Source organism: Carcharodon carcharias, chromosome 5 (genome assembly GCF_017639515.1).
Source record: "Carcharodon carcharias isolate sCarCar2 chromosome 5, sCarCar2.pri, whole genome shotgun sequence".
Lineage (NCBI taxonomy): Eukaryota > Metazoa > Chordata > Chondrichthyes > Lamniformes > Lamnidae > Carcharodon > Carcharodon carcharias.
In genome coordinates this window covers 96,658,858-96,674,957 of record NC_054471.1, presented here as the reverse complement: position 1 = coordinate 96,674,957, position 16,100 = coordinate 96,658,858, and the positions used below count along the sequence as shown (strand labels likewise).

At 40.7% G+C, this 16,100-nt stretch overlaps 1 protein-coding gene across 3 annotated transcripts in view; it reads right to left on the bottom strand.

The window, feature by feature from the left end:
• Positions 1-11,455, bottom strand: part of arhgef10 (Rho guanine nucleotide exchange factor (GEF) 10) — a 397,136-nt gene extending 385,681 nt beyond the window's left edge. For 2 of the 3 annotated variants that reach the window (XM_041187543.1, XM_041187546.1), the window contains exon 1: positions 11,105-11,455. The gene's annotated coding sequence lies outside the window, so the exon portion shown is untranslated. The remainder of the gene's footprint in view (positions 1-11,104) is intronic. The other variant, XM_041187548.1, reaches the window with a different exon arrangement.
• Positions 11,456-16,100: the final 4,645 nt, after the last annotated feature.

Below are 16,100 nucleotides of genomic sequence, written 5' to 3'. Positions count from 1 at the left end.
CTAGTTGCCCTTGAGAAGGTGGTGGTGAGCTGCCTTCTTGACCACTGCAAGCTATGTGGTGTAAGTACACCAAAATGCTGTTAGGAAGGGAATTTTGACCCAATGACAGTGAAGGAACTGCAATATATTTCCAAGTCAGGATGACGAGTGACTTGGAGGGGAGCCTCCAGGTGGTAGTGTTCCCATCTATCTGTTGCCATTGTCCTTCTAGATCTTGGTGGTCATGGGTTTGGAAGGTGCTGTGTAAGGAGCCTTGGTGAATCCCTGCTGGTACACACTACTGCTACAGTGCATCGGTGGTGGAGGGAGTGAATGTTTGTGGATGTGGTGCCAAACAAGCAGGCTGCTTTGTCCTGGAGGGTGTCAAGCTTCTTGAGTGTTGTTGGAGCTGCACTCATCCAGGCAAGTGGGGAGTATCCCATCACACCACTGACTAGTGCCTTGTAGATGGTGGACAGGCTTTGGGGAATCAGGAGATGGGTTACTCATCGCACAGTTCCAAGCCTCTGACCTCTTGTAGCCATAGAATTTATACAGCTAGTCCAGTTCAGTTTCTGGTCAATGGTAATCCCCAGATGTTGATAGTGGGGGATTCAGTGATGGTAATGCCATTGAACATCAAGGGATGATGGTTGGATTCTCTCTTGTTGGAGATGATCATTGCCTGACACTTGTGTGGTGCGAATGTTACTTGCCACTTGTCAGCCCAAGCCTGGTATCGTCCGGGTCTTGCAGCATTTGGACATGGACTGCTTGAGTATCTACCGAATTCAACTCCACTGGAATCTCAAAACCAACTGTTCATCTATCGAAGTCAACACTACTGAAACCTCAAAACCAACCATTCACCTACCAGAGTCAGCACTACTGGAACCTCGAAACCGACCATTCGTCAATTCTACTGGAATCTCGAATCCCAACGGCCGCAGTGCTGTTCGCCTACTCCCCACGAGTCAAGGACTGTTCCCTATACCTTTGTACATATACAAGTTGTTGATGATGCTAAACCTAGAAAACCATATGAATGTGTCTTATCCTTTCTTGTCTTTAGTAGTTAATACCTTACCTTTAACTCAAGTAAGTCTGACCAAATTGGCTCCTTCAAAACCAGAACGATTGGGCCTGGGAAAAAAGGTGTCCATGAAAGGGATCCTTTTTAGCTTAAATCTTATTGTGACCAGCAGAGGGGTGCTGCTGAACAAAGACAGGGAGTCAGTTCATCCCTTCTCACCTGGGGCATAACAATTTGGGGGTGTCCCAGCCAGATGGTGACAAATCGAGGGGTCTCGCCTGAATCAACTACTTTGGGGAACCTCACCTGGTTCATAACACACCCACATCACAAATTTAAAAAAGAACATGATTTTTACAGGGCAGATATTTTTCAAAGTGTACCATTCTAGTTTTCGTAACAATTACTGTTTGCCACTACCATCATCACAATAATATTTTAATAAACATATCAACCATTACTCATGGAAACAAGCCAGGGGAATTTCCTGACAATTGAAGCCATTTTCTTTATTGAGGCCATGTTTTTAGGTCAAAATATTGAATGCTTTTCTAGGCTTAGCATCCACAACGACTTGTATAGATACTTAAATAGTGCCTTTAACATAGTAAAATGTTCCGAGGCACTTCACAGAAGCAGAATCGGGTAAACAAAAATTGACACCAAGCCAAAGAGACATTAGGGCAAATGACCAAAAATTTGATCGAGAAAGCAGTTTTTAACAAATGTGTTAAAATAGGATAGGTAAAGTAGCACAGGAGGTTGGACAGGGAGCAGTCTCATAAGTGGACTCTGCAACACTCATGATCCAAACTGAAACTTTCTCCACCCAATACTTATTCAGGTAAGTGGCACATACACACTGGGAGCACCATGGAGAATCCTTACTCTGCACATAAGTTACTGGGAACAAATCACATGCTTCCACATTAATTCACCCTTCACTGAAAGTAGATCAGATGTAAACTCATATCAAGTTGAGATGCAGGGCTTTCCACCAATTAGCTGTCCACCAAGGGGCCATTTCCTGCAAGCTCTGTCTAGCCATTTTCACTCTACACGGACACCAACTCTAAAGCTAAATGTCCTCGCAGATCTTGGCTGCAAGGTTCAGTCACTGGCTAATCATGACTGCCCCTGAATAGTTAGCTGCTCACCTGAAGAAAGCCTGACCTAAGCTTCCTCACAGGACTTGAAGCCAAACCTTATACAGAGGCAAAGGTAAGACATGGCTGCACCACTCCAAATTCACCAAAACAGAAGTCAGCACAAGTTATCAATAGCTTAGACTGCTTTACTGAAGGACGAGATTTCTAGTAGCTTGATGTTCCATGCGCCATGCTCAATAAATTTAACTGAATACACCCTTAAGCAACAGGTGCATCAAATAATATTTAAGGAATAATGTAGGCAAAATTTGATAATGCCATATGATGTTTGGGATGGCATATATTGACCCTTGAAGAACTAATTAACAGTCCAGCAATTATCCTGTAACCATTAACTCAAACCTTGACCAAAACCTAGCAGCTAAATTGTCTGACTTGAGTGAAAGGTTTTCCATTTAAAAAACATGCTTTGTACATGATGTTTTTAACAATACAAAAAGTCTGTGAATCAATATTAACAACAGATTTTATCATATTCAAAGATCCAGGTTTCACAGTCAGTGACAAAGAGACAGCACTCGCCGCTGCCCTCAAAGAAAGCTACCCACAAAGAGGTGGTCATCTCTGTGGCATGGATTTCCTCTTTCCCAACATCATGTTGAATCTGGTGCCAAGTCAAGGAGACTTCCAGGCATCCAGCAGCAGAAGCAGCAGCAGCAGCAATGTCATTAAGCAGCCAATCACAATAAAGTATTCTCACAGACAGCAAACCAGGAAGTGAAACGCATGGATGGTAAAATTTAATTAATTTAAAGAATAGAGAGCAAAATAAGTGATTGGGAAATGCACATAGAAGGTGAAATATCAACCTTAAAATAAATTTTTAAAATGTGAATTTATCATAATGGGGAAATTGAACATTCTCCAAATATAAGATTAGACTCCCACCGCCAGATGGGATTTTCAGCAATATTTATGAACTTAGTATGTAGCTAAAAGCCCAGTTACACCCCAGGCAATAAGGTGTAACTTTTAAGGGTTTTTACAGCTAGCCAAATAGCTTAAGAGGGTTAAGTTTACATCTGTTCAGTGATTTCTGTTGGATTGCCATCTATGGGGTCTTCAACCGTGCAACCCACCGGAGATGCACAGAATCAATGACAGCAACTTCTAAGTGTCTGCATTATTCTGCACAACACGTGGGGCTTGATTTTCAAATCAGAGTACCAATCCCACACCACGTCTTGTGTTTGTGTCGTGTGTGCAATACAATCACCAAATGTTAATGCCCTAATTAGGCTGGAGGTGAGCTGGGCATCCAGCTCGGGGGAGAGATACTGAGTTCTGGGGAGAGGTGGGAGATATCTGTTGAAGCAGGAGCATCAAAGGCCAAGACAGGGCCTGCTGCCGCCATGCACAAAAGGGCAGGCAAGAATTCATACAGCCAGAAGCCTTGACACTCAGAAAACTTGGCCAAATCTCCAGCCAAACAGTACTGCACCCAATCTCACAGCAAAAGCCCTGGCAGCAAAATTTTTTCTGATATTAAGAAAAAACGTTGCAGCTGCCTTCCTTGAACCCGACAGTTGTGCACGAACGTGTACTGGACTGTTCAGGTTTGGCAATTCCCAATTTGAAAGATCGCCTCCTGGCCTTCCCCAAACCATTAATAAGCACCTTGAACGGCAGTTAATTGGAAGCACTTGGAAACGTGGTTCTCCCCATCTTGCCTGCCCTTTGAAAATTGTGTTGCGTGAAGGAGAGTTCAAGATCCTGTGAAGCCCTCTGGTAACACAATTTTCAATGCACGTCTGCAACCCTGCTCACTCCCTCCTGAAAATTCAGCCGACAGACTCCTGAAGTCACTATCAGATTCAGAGGAGTGATAAAAATGTACATTGACAGTTTCATGGTCGATACAACCACTGAATTCGGGTTTATATTTCATTTATCAAGGTGAAAATTCTTATATTTTCTTCACTGCAGTGAGTGGCAGTCCTCTTCAAAACTAGTCACACAACATCAGCAGTTAATAAAAAATGCCAGCAGCCCAGATTCTTGAACTGAACTTATTTTGTTGTAAGCTTCAACCATTATTGGTTGGATAGAGGAATAATTCAAACTTGAAGCAATCCTTTGTGATTAGTTAAAAAAATCAAGGAGCCCTGGCAAAATTAAGTCAATGGGAATCAGGGGTAAAACTGCCACTGGTTGGAGTCATAACTAGCACAAAGGAAGATGGCTGCAACTGTTGGAGGTCAATCATCACAGCCCCAGGACATCACTGCAGGAGTTCATCAGTGTAGTGTCTTAAGGCCCAACCATCTGCAGCTGCTTTATCAATGACCTTCCCTAAGTCAGAAATGAGAATGTTCACTGATGATTGCTTAGAGTTTAGTTCCATTCACAGTTCTCCAGACAACGCAGCAAGACCTGGACAACTGCAAGGCATGAACCGTTAAGTGGCGAGTTACATTTGCACCACACAAGGGTCAGGTAATGATTATCTCCAAGATAGAGTCTAACCATCTCCCCTTAGCATTCAGTGGTATTACCATCAATAAATTCCCCACCATCAACATCCTGGGGATCACCATTGTGCAAAAAATTAACTGGACTAATATAAATACTGTGGCTACTAGAGCTGGTAAGCAACTGGATGTCCACTGCCAAGTGGCTCATCTCCCAACTGCCCAAAGCCTGTCCCCCATCTACAAGGCACAAGTCAGGAGTCATCCACTTTCCTGGATGACTGAAGTTTCAACATCACTCAAGAAGCTCAACACCATCCAGGACAAAAGTGTCCTTCATCAGCACCCCAAGAACCACTTTAAATATGCACTCCCTCTACCATCAGTGCATTGTATGTACAATAGGTCCTACCTGCAAGATGTCCTGCAACAACTTGCCAAAGCCTCCTTCGATAGCACCTTTCAAACCCACAACCTCCACAACTTAAATGGGCAAGGGTGATAGGCATGTGGGAATACCACCACTTGCAAGTTCCCATCCAAGCCATACACCAAACTGAATTGGAAATACATTGACATTGTTTCATTATTGCTGAGCCTACCTAAAAGCAATATGGGAGTACCTTCACCACACAGCCTATAGCAGTTCAAGAAAGTGGATCACCTCCACCTTACAAAAGCAGTTATGGATTGGCATTAAAGTGCTGGTCTTGCCAACAAACGCACAACTGTGAATGAATAAAAAGAGAAGCAACCAGTCAGAATAAGTCAGTTTGACATTGTTTAATGTCAGCCTTGGTTAGTTGCCTCAGAGTCAGAAGGTTGTGGGTTCAAGTACTACGCCAGAAACACAAGCACATAATCCAGACTGACATTTCAGTACTGTACATATGGAGCACCGCACTGTCAGAGTTACCTTCTGAGGCCCAGTAATGCCACTCAGGTGAACATTAAAAATCTCATGGCACTATTGCAAATAAGCGAGGGCAGTTCTCACAAGTGTCTTGGCCAATACACCTTACTCAACAGTACTAAAACAGATTATCTGGTCCTTATCACAATGCTGATTCTGGGGAGCTTGTTGTGCTCAAATTTGTTCCCACATTTCTCAAATTACAACAGTGACTACACTTCAAAAATACATAACAGACTATAAAGCATTTTGGGATGTCCCAAGGTCATGAAAATCATTCACCTTTCCATTGCTGAAGAGGAGAAACAGTGCTATTTAAAAAAAAACAATTTGTTTCTTGGAGTTGCACACTTCCAATTTGGTCCAGTCAAGGAGTCTGAAGGCAGGCTGTCTATTTCTTATGTGAAGGTGCAAGCTTTAAAACAATTAATAGACAACATTCAATTTTCATATACTGGGCACTTTATCAAAAGCTTACCTAGATTTCAAAGCAGGGACAGGCATTCTTGAAACTTTGGAACTACAAAATTAAACAATGATGCAAGATTTGAAAGCCAAAAGTAAAGGATATGAAGACTAGTTGTCACAATCCCCATAGAGATCGGTAACTTTTTAAAAGAGGTTTGAACTTCCAGTTGATAGCTGAAAGAATGACCTGGCAAGATTTCATGTTTTAAAACTTCACTGTAACCAATGACTAAAAACATTTTCCTTTTTATAGGCAACTTATACTTTAAACTACAGAGAGGAACATTCCCCTTTTATACTTATCACACATTACACTCCCCAAAGAATTACAGTCCATACAGTCCTTATAGCAAACAGTCCACAATTGCTCCCAGCTTCTGATGGGTTCTCTTATCTCCACTTTGCTGAGTAGGAATTTCTGGACTGTCTTAAGGGCCTTTCCTCAGTTTTCTGAAAGTTCCTTAAATCCACCACCAGCAGTAAAGCCAGTTCCGATGATTCATCTTCCTCCTGGCTATGCCAGGACAAATCTCCCGGAATCTGTAGAAAGTTGCAGGATGCGTCTCTTCGACTAGAGACTGTCTCCATCCCACATCCAGCTGTGGTAGCTCTTAAAGTCAATCAGTCTTTTCTTTCTGCTGACCACACAGAACCTCTTCTGCCTCTGATATTCATTATCTGCAGGGAGACCTGTAACCTGATCTCAGAAACAGCCTCCTCTGCTCTCTTCCCCATGGCACATAATTTTATATCTAGGTAGAACTGCAAATTAACGATCCTTGATCCCAACTCCTTTTTATTTAAGTAGTAAATGGACGGTTTACAGCACAATATCAACAATATCAACAATACCAATATCAACAAACCTTTCTGGGACTTTAGTAGGCTCACAAACAACTCCTTTTTGGGACTTTGGGAAACTCAGAGTCTACTCCTGGTAAACTCAGACTGCTGCAATTGTCTCCAAGTACAAATACCCTACACCTGAGTAAAATAATCTAAGCCTTCCTTTGATCTTTAATAATAAAATCAACCAGGTTCACGGGCAGATAGGCTTCAGAACAGGTCACATAACCAACCTTCATTTACCCTAAATTTAAAGCCACAGTCCCAAATTATAATAATCTTATAAATCTCATAATTGCAACAAAAAAAAACTCTACTAAGTTCAGCTTTCAAAAGCATTACAAAGAATTCTCATATTTTTAAATTGTTTCCCAGTAAACTATAACCAATCACAAATCTCTCTGCCACTATTTATTAACTTCACTACATCCATCATCATATCCACTAGCTCACACAAGTGCAGGAGTTCAAAAGTTTTAATAATTTCAAATAGGGTATTTGCACTTGGAGACAATTCTTTAAACTATTTATGTTTATTGCCTCATCAGCCATTTCAGCACAATGGGAGTTTTGGATGAGCTCTAGTTTAAAGGCTGGAATGTAGGAGGCCAGCCAGGAACTCATAAGAATATTTAAGTAGAGGTAACAAAGGCACAAATAAGGCACAATCTACCTTTTAAAAAGGGGGGGGGGGGGGGGAGAAGAAGCAGCAGCAGCAAGCAATGATGATGACAATGACAACCTGTATTTATATGGTAACACAGTAAAACACCCTAAGGCACTTCACAGGGGGGGTTATAAACCAAAATTTGACACTGAGCCATGTCAGCAGATATTAGATCAGATGGCTTGGTTCAGAAGCTTCTTAAAAGGATCAAAGAGAAGTAGAGAAATTTAGGAAAAGAATGCCAAAAACTTAAGAGTTGAATGCACAACCGCCAATGATGGATTGAATAAAATCAGGGATGCTCAAAAAGCCAGAATTCAAGGAGCGCAGATATCTCAAGAGTGCTGAAAGGCTGGAGGAGATTAGAGACTAGAGGGTGAGGACATGGAGGGATTTGAAAATGACCTATTTATACTGTGCTTTTAACGTAATAAAATGTGCTGAGGCACTTCATAGGAGTGTTACAAAGGAAAATTAGACACCGAGCCAGATAAGGAGATATTAGGACAGATGGTCAAAATCTTGGGTGTTGTAAAGGAGGAATGCAAAGTAGAGAGGTGGAGAGGTTTATGAAAGGAATTCCAGAGCTTGGGGCCAAGGCAACTGAGGGCAGGGTGGAGCAATTCAAACCAGAGATGCTCAAAGAGGGTTGTGGGCTGGAGGAGATTACAGGCATATAGGGACAAGGATGAGAATTTTAATGTAAAAGCACTGCTTGACGGGGAGCCAATGTAGGTCAACAAGCACAGGGGTGATGGGTAAATGGGACTTGGTGCAAATTACGATACAGGCAGCAGAGTTATGGATGAGCTCTAGTTTAGAGGCTGTAATGTAGGAGGCCAGCCAGGAACTCATAAGAATATTTAAGTAGAGGTAACAAAGGCGCAAATTAGGGTATAGCAGCAGCTGAGCTGAGGCAGCGGCTAAGTCAGGCAATGTTACGGAGGTAGAAACAGGCAGTCTTGGTGCTGGCATGGGTGTGTGTTTGGAAGCTCACATCTAGTTCTAATATGGCACCAAGGATGCAAATGGTCTGGCTTAATTTCCAGCTGTTGCCAGGGAGAAGGATGGAGTTGGTAGCTAAGGAACGCAGTTTCAAGTGGAGAACAAAGGCAATTACTTCAGTCTTCCCAACATTTAATTGGAGGAAATTGCAGCTCATCCAGTCCTGGATGATGGGACAATCTGATAATTTAGCAACAGTACAGGAGTGGAGAGAGGTTGTGGTAAGATAGAGCTGAATGTCACCAGGACACTTCTGAAAATGAACACTGTATTTTCTCAAGATGTCACTGAGGGGCAGCACATAGAGAAGGAAAAGCGGGGGGAGGGCCTAGGGTCGACCCTTGAGGGGCACCAGAGGTGACAGTGCAGAGAAGGCTACGATTGAATGGATAAGAATTGAACCAGGCAAATGCAGTCCCACCCAGCTGGATACCAGTTGCAGAAGGATGGTGTGGTCAATCATGTCAAAGCCTGCAGACAGGATGACAATTTTAAAATCAATGCATGGCTTAAATGGCAGTCAATGTAGGTCAATGAGCACAAGGGATGATGGGTGAATGGGACATAGTTAGGACTTGGGTAGCATAGTTTTGAATTACCTCAAATTCACAGAGGGCAGAAAATGGGAGGCCAGCCAAGAGTATTAATCCCAGGGCTATTTTAAAAGACAACTTTTAAGGCAGAGCTGGGTAGATTTTCGGCTAACGGAGTCAAAAAATATAGGGAGGAGGAGGAAAGTGGCGTCAAGGCCACAGTCAGATCAGCCATGATCTTGTCAAATGGCAGAGCTGGATTGAGGGGCCGAAAGGCCTACTCCTGTTCCTAATTCATAGGTTCTTAGGTAAATGACTTGTCACTACATCATGCACCTTCTCAGGCTTGGTTATAGAACAGCAGCAGCCTGGAAGAAGACTATCTGTCAATCTTGTTAAAGAGAAAACATAAAATAGTGTACAAAATTAATTCAAACAAAATCATTCAAAACATAAATTGAAAGTTTACTCAAAAATACTACATTTGAAAATCATACTTTCTTCATTTTACACATTTTCAAGGCATTTTCAATCCATTAGGGGGTGTGCCAGTGTGACCTAGAATGTTGAACCTTTCAGGTTCCCCTTTCCTTTCCTACTAAGGAATTGCTTGGCTTATACATGGCAATTGACCAGCAGCATGGCATTGTGCCATGTCAAGTATAAATATTCCACATTCTACAAGAACACATTCAAAACTCCTAATTCACTGTGGCACATAGGGGTTTTAAAGGTCAAAGTTATAGCCTAAGCAAAACAGTTCTGATAATAATTGAAAATACAGCAGACTGCATAACAAAAAGTCATTTATAATCTCAGAAGCTACTATAATCATTATTGACTTCCAATGGAATTCAATATTAGAAATCAACTTGTACCTACTGTAATTACAGAGAGTAGTTTCCAATAGAATAATGTTACTGGCATCACCCAACTTGTTTCTTGCTGGTTACATTGTTCCAACTTGGTAAAAGTCTAGCAGCTGAGTTAAGGAATATGATCCTTAAACATTAGCCCAAAAGTTCAAACCCAGATATACCAGCATTTGAAATTCTAAACCAACTTTCAATAGATATGTAACATACCCACCAAACTAGTCATGAAGACAGAAGCTACCATGAGACCACTCTAAAACGTACAGGAATTGTACCTGGATCTGACTGTGCTCAACATATATTCAAAGTAAAGCTCAGCCCATTATCTCCTACATCTCCCGTCGTTGGAAGTATCAGCACAGATTATTTTGCAGGATACTTGTCCTGTACATAGTCTGCAATATAGGCTAAGAAAGCTTGACTTTTAGAATGCTGATTGTCTTCTTAAAAATTAAGAGGTCTACGTTGTACATTTGGAAGGAAAAGTTAAATCGAGGCAATGATGCCACCTTGAACTGAATTAAACTGTATAGTTTAGCCGAACGCTGTTCACAGGCCCAATTTTGGTCTTACAGTCCGAAATGTTAAGGGAGTTTGATGTAGCAGGAAGGGTTAAACTTCCACTACATTTTTAAAAAAGCAAAGAGCTTAGGTACAGAAAGCTAGGAAAGTTTCACAGAAAAACTGTTAGGTTGTATCCAGTTCTTTTGTAAGGCTGCTGTAACTCAAGTTAAGTTTTTAAAATCACGCTCCCGATACACTTGGAGTCATGATTTTCACCAACACAGGAAAGAATCGGGAATACAGTAACGATGCAGAATCAAGCGCCGTGTTTGACCAAAACTCGTCCTCCTCCTGCACTGACAAGACGCTTCCTCTGGGTAAATGCCAACTTCTCATGTACCCGAACCATAGCAACGCTTTGACTTTCCAAGCCGAACAAAAGACAGTTTGAACACTATTGTGATTTGTCTCTCCTCAGTCCCATCCCAGCAAATTCTACATTAAAACGGTCCGTCGTCCCACATGGACTCTCATCTGCAGAAAACTCCACTGAATATCGACAAAATCTCAGCCTGTTTTTTTAGGGGTGGGTTTGTTTAATTTTCCAGAAAACCTTTGAGGGGGGAAAACGTCGCTGGATGTGCATTTTTTTTTTGCTGTTGTTGTTTGTTCTCCCTCAATTTTGGAGCAGACTTACTTACCATCGCTGTCTCAATTCCAAGTTTGCCGCGATTTCAGCCACTCAGCAGTAAATGTAACTCCAACTCCTTTCACAGTCAGTCCTGCAGCTTTTACTGCCACTTCACGGATCAGCACTGGTCCCGCCTCCTTAAAGCGCTCTCCTGGCTTCCTCAACATCTCACTGGCTCAACAGCCTGTCAATCATCCAGCCAAGCCCCACGGGCTGAGATTTCGTCCGGTTGTTGATTTTATCTGGGCGGTGATCTATAGATTTCTCCCTCTTAGGTATGTTTACGTATAAACTTCAGGAGAGAAAGGGGGGAAATCAACGAGGCGGCCGCGATAGTTCTAGGTGAACGCTGGGTCGATGTTGCATCCTCCATTGGCCGTGGCTCTGACATAGAGCACAGGGGAAACGCCTTTTGTTACATTCTTCAGGCATTGGGTGAAAGAGACAGTGAGTTGACATGGCTGAGAATTGTGCTCCCATTCAGCGAACGCAGTTACGTCCCTCGTTTAACATAATTTTAAAAATTGCCCATCTCTATTAATTTATTATTAATTTACTTTAAATTATCTTCTTTAAAAAACATATATTAAGCATATGCATCTCTGATTAAATTATACAGAGCTCCATGATATCAGCAATGAGAATTTACAGAAAACAATTGTAATTCATGTCCTATGATGTTTTTCACACACAAGCTGAATACCATAAAATCATGGAGCACAGGAGGAGGTCATTCTGACATAGGCACAATGGGTCAAATCGCCTCCTGCTGTGCCAAGACCATTCTATGATTCCATGCTTTTATTTGGCCCATTGTGCCTGCACCAACTCTTGACAGAAGTATCCAATGAATTCCACTCCCCTACGCTTTCCCCTTTAAGTATTTATCCAATTATGTTGCTATTGAATCTGTTTCCATTAGTTTTCAGGCAGTGCGCTCCAGATTACAACTCAAAAAAATTCTGCAGGTTGCCCCGGTTCTTTTGGCAATTACCCGAAATTTGTGTCACTTTACCCTCAGCCACTGGAAACAGTTTCTCCCTACTTACTCTATCAAACTACACCTGATTGTTAACATCTATTAAAGTTTTTCTTAACTTCCCCTGTTCTAAGGAGAACAACCCAGCTTCTCTGGCCTCTCCATTATGCTGAAAATGTCCTTCAGAAATTAAAAGGCTGACGAAGACCAAAATGGAAACCACAAATGCTAAGAATATACAGCGAAGCAGTCAGCACCAGCAAAGGCAGCTAAATGTTTCAGATGTAAGTTCTTTCCTTACACCTGAAATATTGACCCAACTTTTCTCTGATACTGATAGATCTGCTATGTAGTTCCAGCATGGTCTCTATTTTACCTTTCAGCATTTCTCGACCAAAGAAGATTGTTTACTCATAGTGTGTATGAAGTTGTTTTCATTCTTTTGTTTAAAAGAAGTTATTTATTTAAGAAACTTTAATATGTAAGTAACTGTAATATTCTCCACTAACTTCAGAACATGTGGTCAAGATTTGTGGAAACTATCCAACCCTAGGGCATCGACAGTTTGGATGAGGTGTGAAGTGCTGTTTATTCTAGCCAATTGTACGGAAACCTGGCCAAATGCATCAATATGGTTTGCAAAGGCAAAAGAGACATTTCAAAGTAATATAACTTGCTAAAAGCTTCAGACAGCTTTTTCACAGATAAGCATGGACCATTGAACTTGTGTTGGGAATCAACACTTTCAAGACCTACTGTCATAAAAAGAAAGCTAAACACTCATACTTGACAATCACACTTGATGAAAGCAAAGTACCACAGATGCTAGAAATGGGAAATGAAAACAAAAAATGCTGGAAAAACTCAGCAGGTCTGGCAGCATCTGTGGAGAGAGAAACAGAGTTAATGTTTCAAATCCGTATGACTCTTTTTCAGTGCTCTGAAGAAGAGTCATATGGACTCAAGACAATCATATTTTGAAGCTGTGTTAAGTCATTGTGCTAGCCGAAATGCAATGTTGATTACTGTGTAGAATCTTTGTATGGTTTCATTAGTGCGATAAGATCAGGGGACATTTGGAATCGGATGGCCATTGTGAGTAGCTCTGAGCATAGGTAACTGGTAACAGGCGAATATGAATGAGGAAGCTCTGAATGTTAGTTTAGAAATTGGAGACAAGATGTTTAGAGAGATTTGTAGAAAACAGCCTAGGATGAGATAAGAAAATTATGATGTAAAAGCTTGGTCAATCAAAGACAAAAGTCATGTGTGATAGCTCCAGAAGCTTGTGAAGGATGGACAATGTCAGGGTGGGCTTTAACTCCATGGCTCAAACAAAGAACTTGATGATCCATTGGCTAAGTTATATTACAAAAGATTTTTACTAGACAGTGAAGTCCTGTCAGTGCAACATCCTGTATGCTATTGAAAAAAATATTAAAAAGTGGTTGTTAATGCAACCATTACTGCTATCAGAAGGAAGTGGTTTGGTCAGTTTTCCCATAAAGGAGGACCTATGATCAACAAGGACTGATCATCCATTAATGATGTATGTGTGGTTACCTCTTTTAACATTATTGGTATACTGCTTGCATTGTAGTGTTTTTATAACTAATTTAGATTGTGTGATAATGTTGGTTTTGAATCTGAGTTGGAGATACAATAATAGACAGAACTGTGTGGCCTGTGTAATTTCTCATAAATCTCAAGTAAATGAATCATAAATCTGTAAACTCCAAGAGTGAGGCCTCACACTTATATATCATAGAAATGGTGGCTTGAACAGTTTGATTGAATCACACAATAATGCTCAATGTACCTTAAAACAGTAACTATATAAGTTCGTCACACAAATGGCAGTTGTGAAAATGTCCCTTTAGACCCACAGGGTGAAACTTCTCAACTCAGACAGTTTTGTTTCTCTTTGACATTTTTATTTTTGCTATTTTTTGTTCTTAATTTTGTGGTGATCCTGGTGTATGAGATGGAGAGTTGAATGTTCACTTATTTGCAGCTGTCTCAATATCATGGATTCTTACAGCAAGTTAGATGTCAGGAAAATAATCTTGTTCCACTCTGTACCATCAAAAATTTTCCCTGGCCGGTATTTTCCAGCCCTTTCATTGGCAGGACCCACCGCGGGAGATTTGGCAGCCTAGCTAAAATTTCATTGAGTTTTGGCATGACTAGACAATCCCAGCAACGGGAGGGGTAGAAAATCCCACTCGATGTGTTGATAACATCATAAACACAGTGGGAAGACTTTTTATGTCTGCTATTTCCTGTGAAAATATGAAAACGTTCTAAAATAGCATGTTTATGATTTTACTAAAAATAGTAATCGAAGGAAGTCCTATGGTATGATTACTTTATTAGCCCATAATAACGAAAGCAAATCATCAGTTATCAACCCAGCTCCAACCTTAGCAGAGCATCCTGTTGCACTAATATCCATTTTGTTCACTTTTCACCTTGGCCATCTTGTGGGTTAGAAAGAAAGAATTTAGCTTTCTGCCCAAAGCACTTCACAACTAAGGTACTGATTTTAAAATGTAATCACTGTTATGCACAGGCAACCTTTTTTTAGGTAATGCCAGAAAATGTTCACCATGAAAACTCAGTGCTCTTCAAATAGTATCATGAAAGTGTTTCCATCCATCTGAATTTAAAAGACAGGGGCCAAAAGGCTCCATCCTGGGCATAATTAGTGATCTAGGGATTAATTTTGCTCAAAATTGTATCAGTTTTGCAAAATGTACTTTTTGCTCTAATTTCCACTTGCTTATCTGCATATCACTGAACATGAAATCTTCCATGAGCCAGCACAACTGGGCAGCGTTTTCATCCTACTGATCTTGTGGTATCCCAGTAGTTACAGCCTGCCAACTTGAAATGCTTAATTTTCCCCTACTCTGCTTTCTGTCATTTAACCAATTCTCTATAAAATATTACCCCCAACCCCATGAGTGCTTATTTTACCCAATAACCTTTTATGTCGCACCTTATCAAATGCCTTTTGGAAATCCAGATATACTACATCTTCTGGTTTTCCTTTGTCTGCTCTGTTAGTTACAGCCACAAAAACTTGAGCAAATTTGTCAGACAATATTTCCCTTTCACAAAATCATGTTGACTCTGCCTGAACATATTATGATTTTCAACAGCTCTTTAATAACATATTCCAGCACTTTTTCCTGACAACTGATGACAGGTTAGCTGGCCTATAGTTCCATTTTCTTGAATAGTGGTATTACATTTGCTACCTTTCAATCCACTAGGATTGTTCTAAAATCCAGATAATTTTGGACTATCACAACCAGAGCATCCATTATCTCTGTAGCCACCACTTCTAGAATCCTAGGATGTAGGCCATCAGCACAAGGGATTTGCTAACTTTTAATTCCGATAGTTTTTCTTCCTCTACTGATATTAATTACTTTAATTTCCTCAAACATTTGTTTAACACCTCTGCCATTTTGTTATTCCCCATTATAATTTTTCCTGTCTCAGCCTCCACTGGCCAATGTTTACCTTTACTATTATCTTCCTTGTTACATACTTGTAGAAGCCCTTATGATCTGTTCTTATATTTCTTGCTAGTTTACTCTTATTCGGTTTTTTCTCTTTTTACCAGTTTTTGTTCATCCTTTGTTTGTTCCTAAAGCTCTTCCAATCCTCTGGCTTACTACTATTTGTCAGAACATTATCAGTCTCTTCTTTTAATTTAATACCATCCCTAACTTCTTTTGTCAGCTATGATGAATCACTTTTCCTGTGAAGTTCTTGTTTCTCAATGGAATGTATTTTCATTGAAAACTTTGAATTAATTCTTCAAATGGTTGCCACTGCTTATCTACCTCCTTACCTTTTCATCTATTTTCCCAATCAACCTTAGCCAACAGGCCCCTCATACCTACATAATTGGGATTATTTAAGACCCTTGTTTTGGATTTAAGTGTACCACTCTCAAACTGAATTGAAAATCTATCGTATTTTAATCACTGTGCCCCATTGGATTCTTTACTAT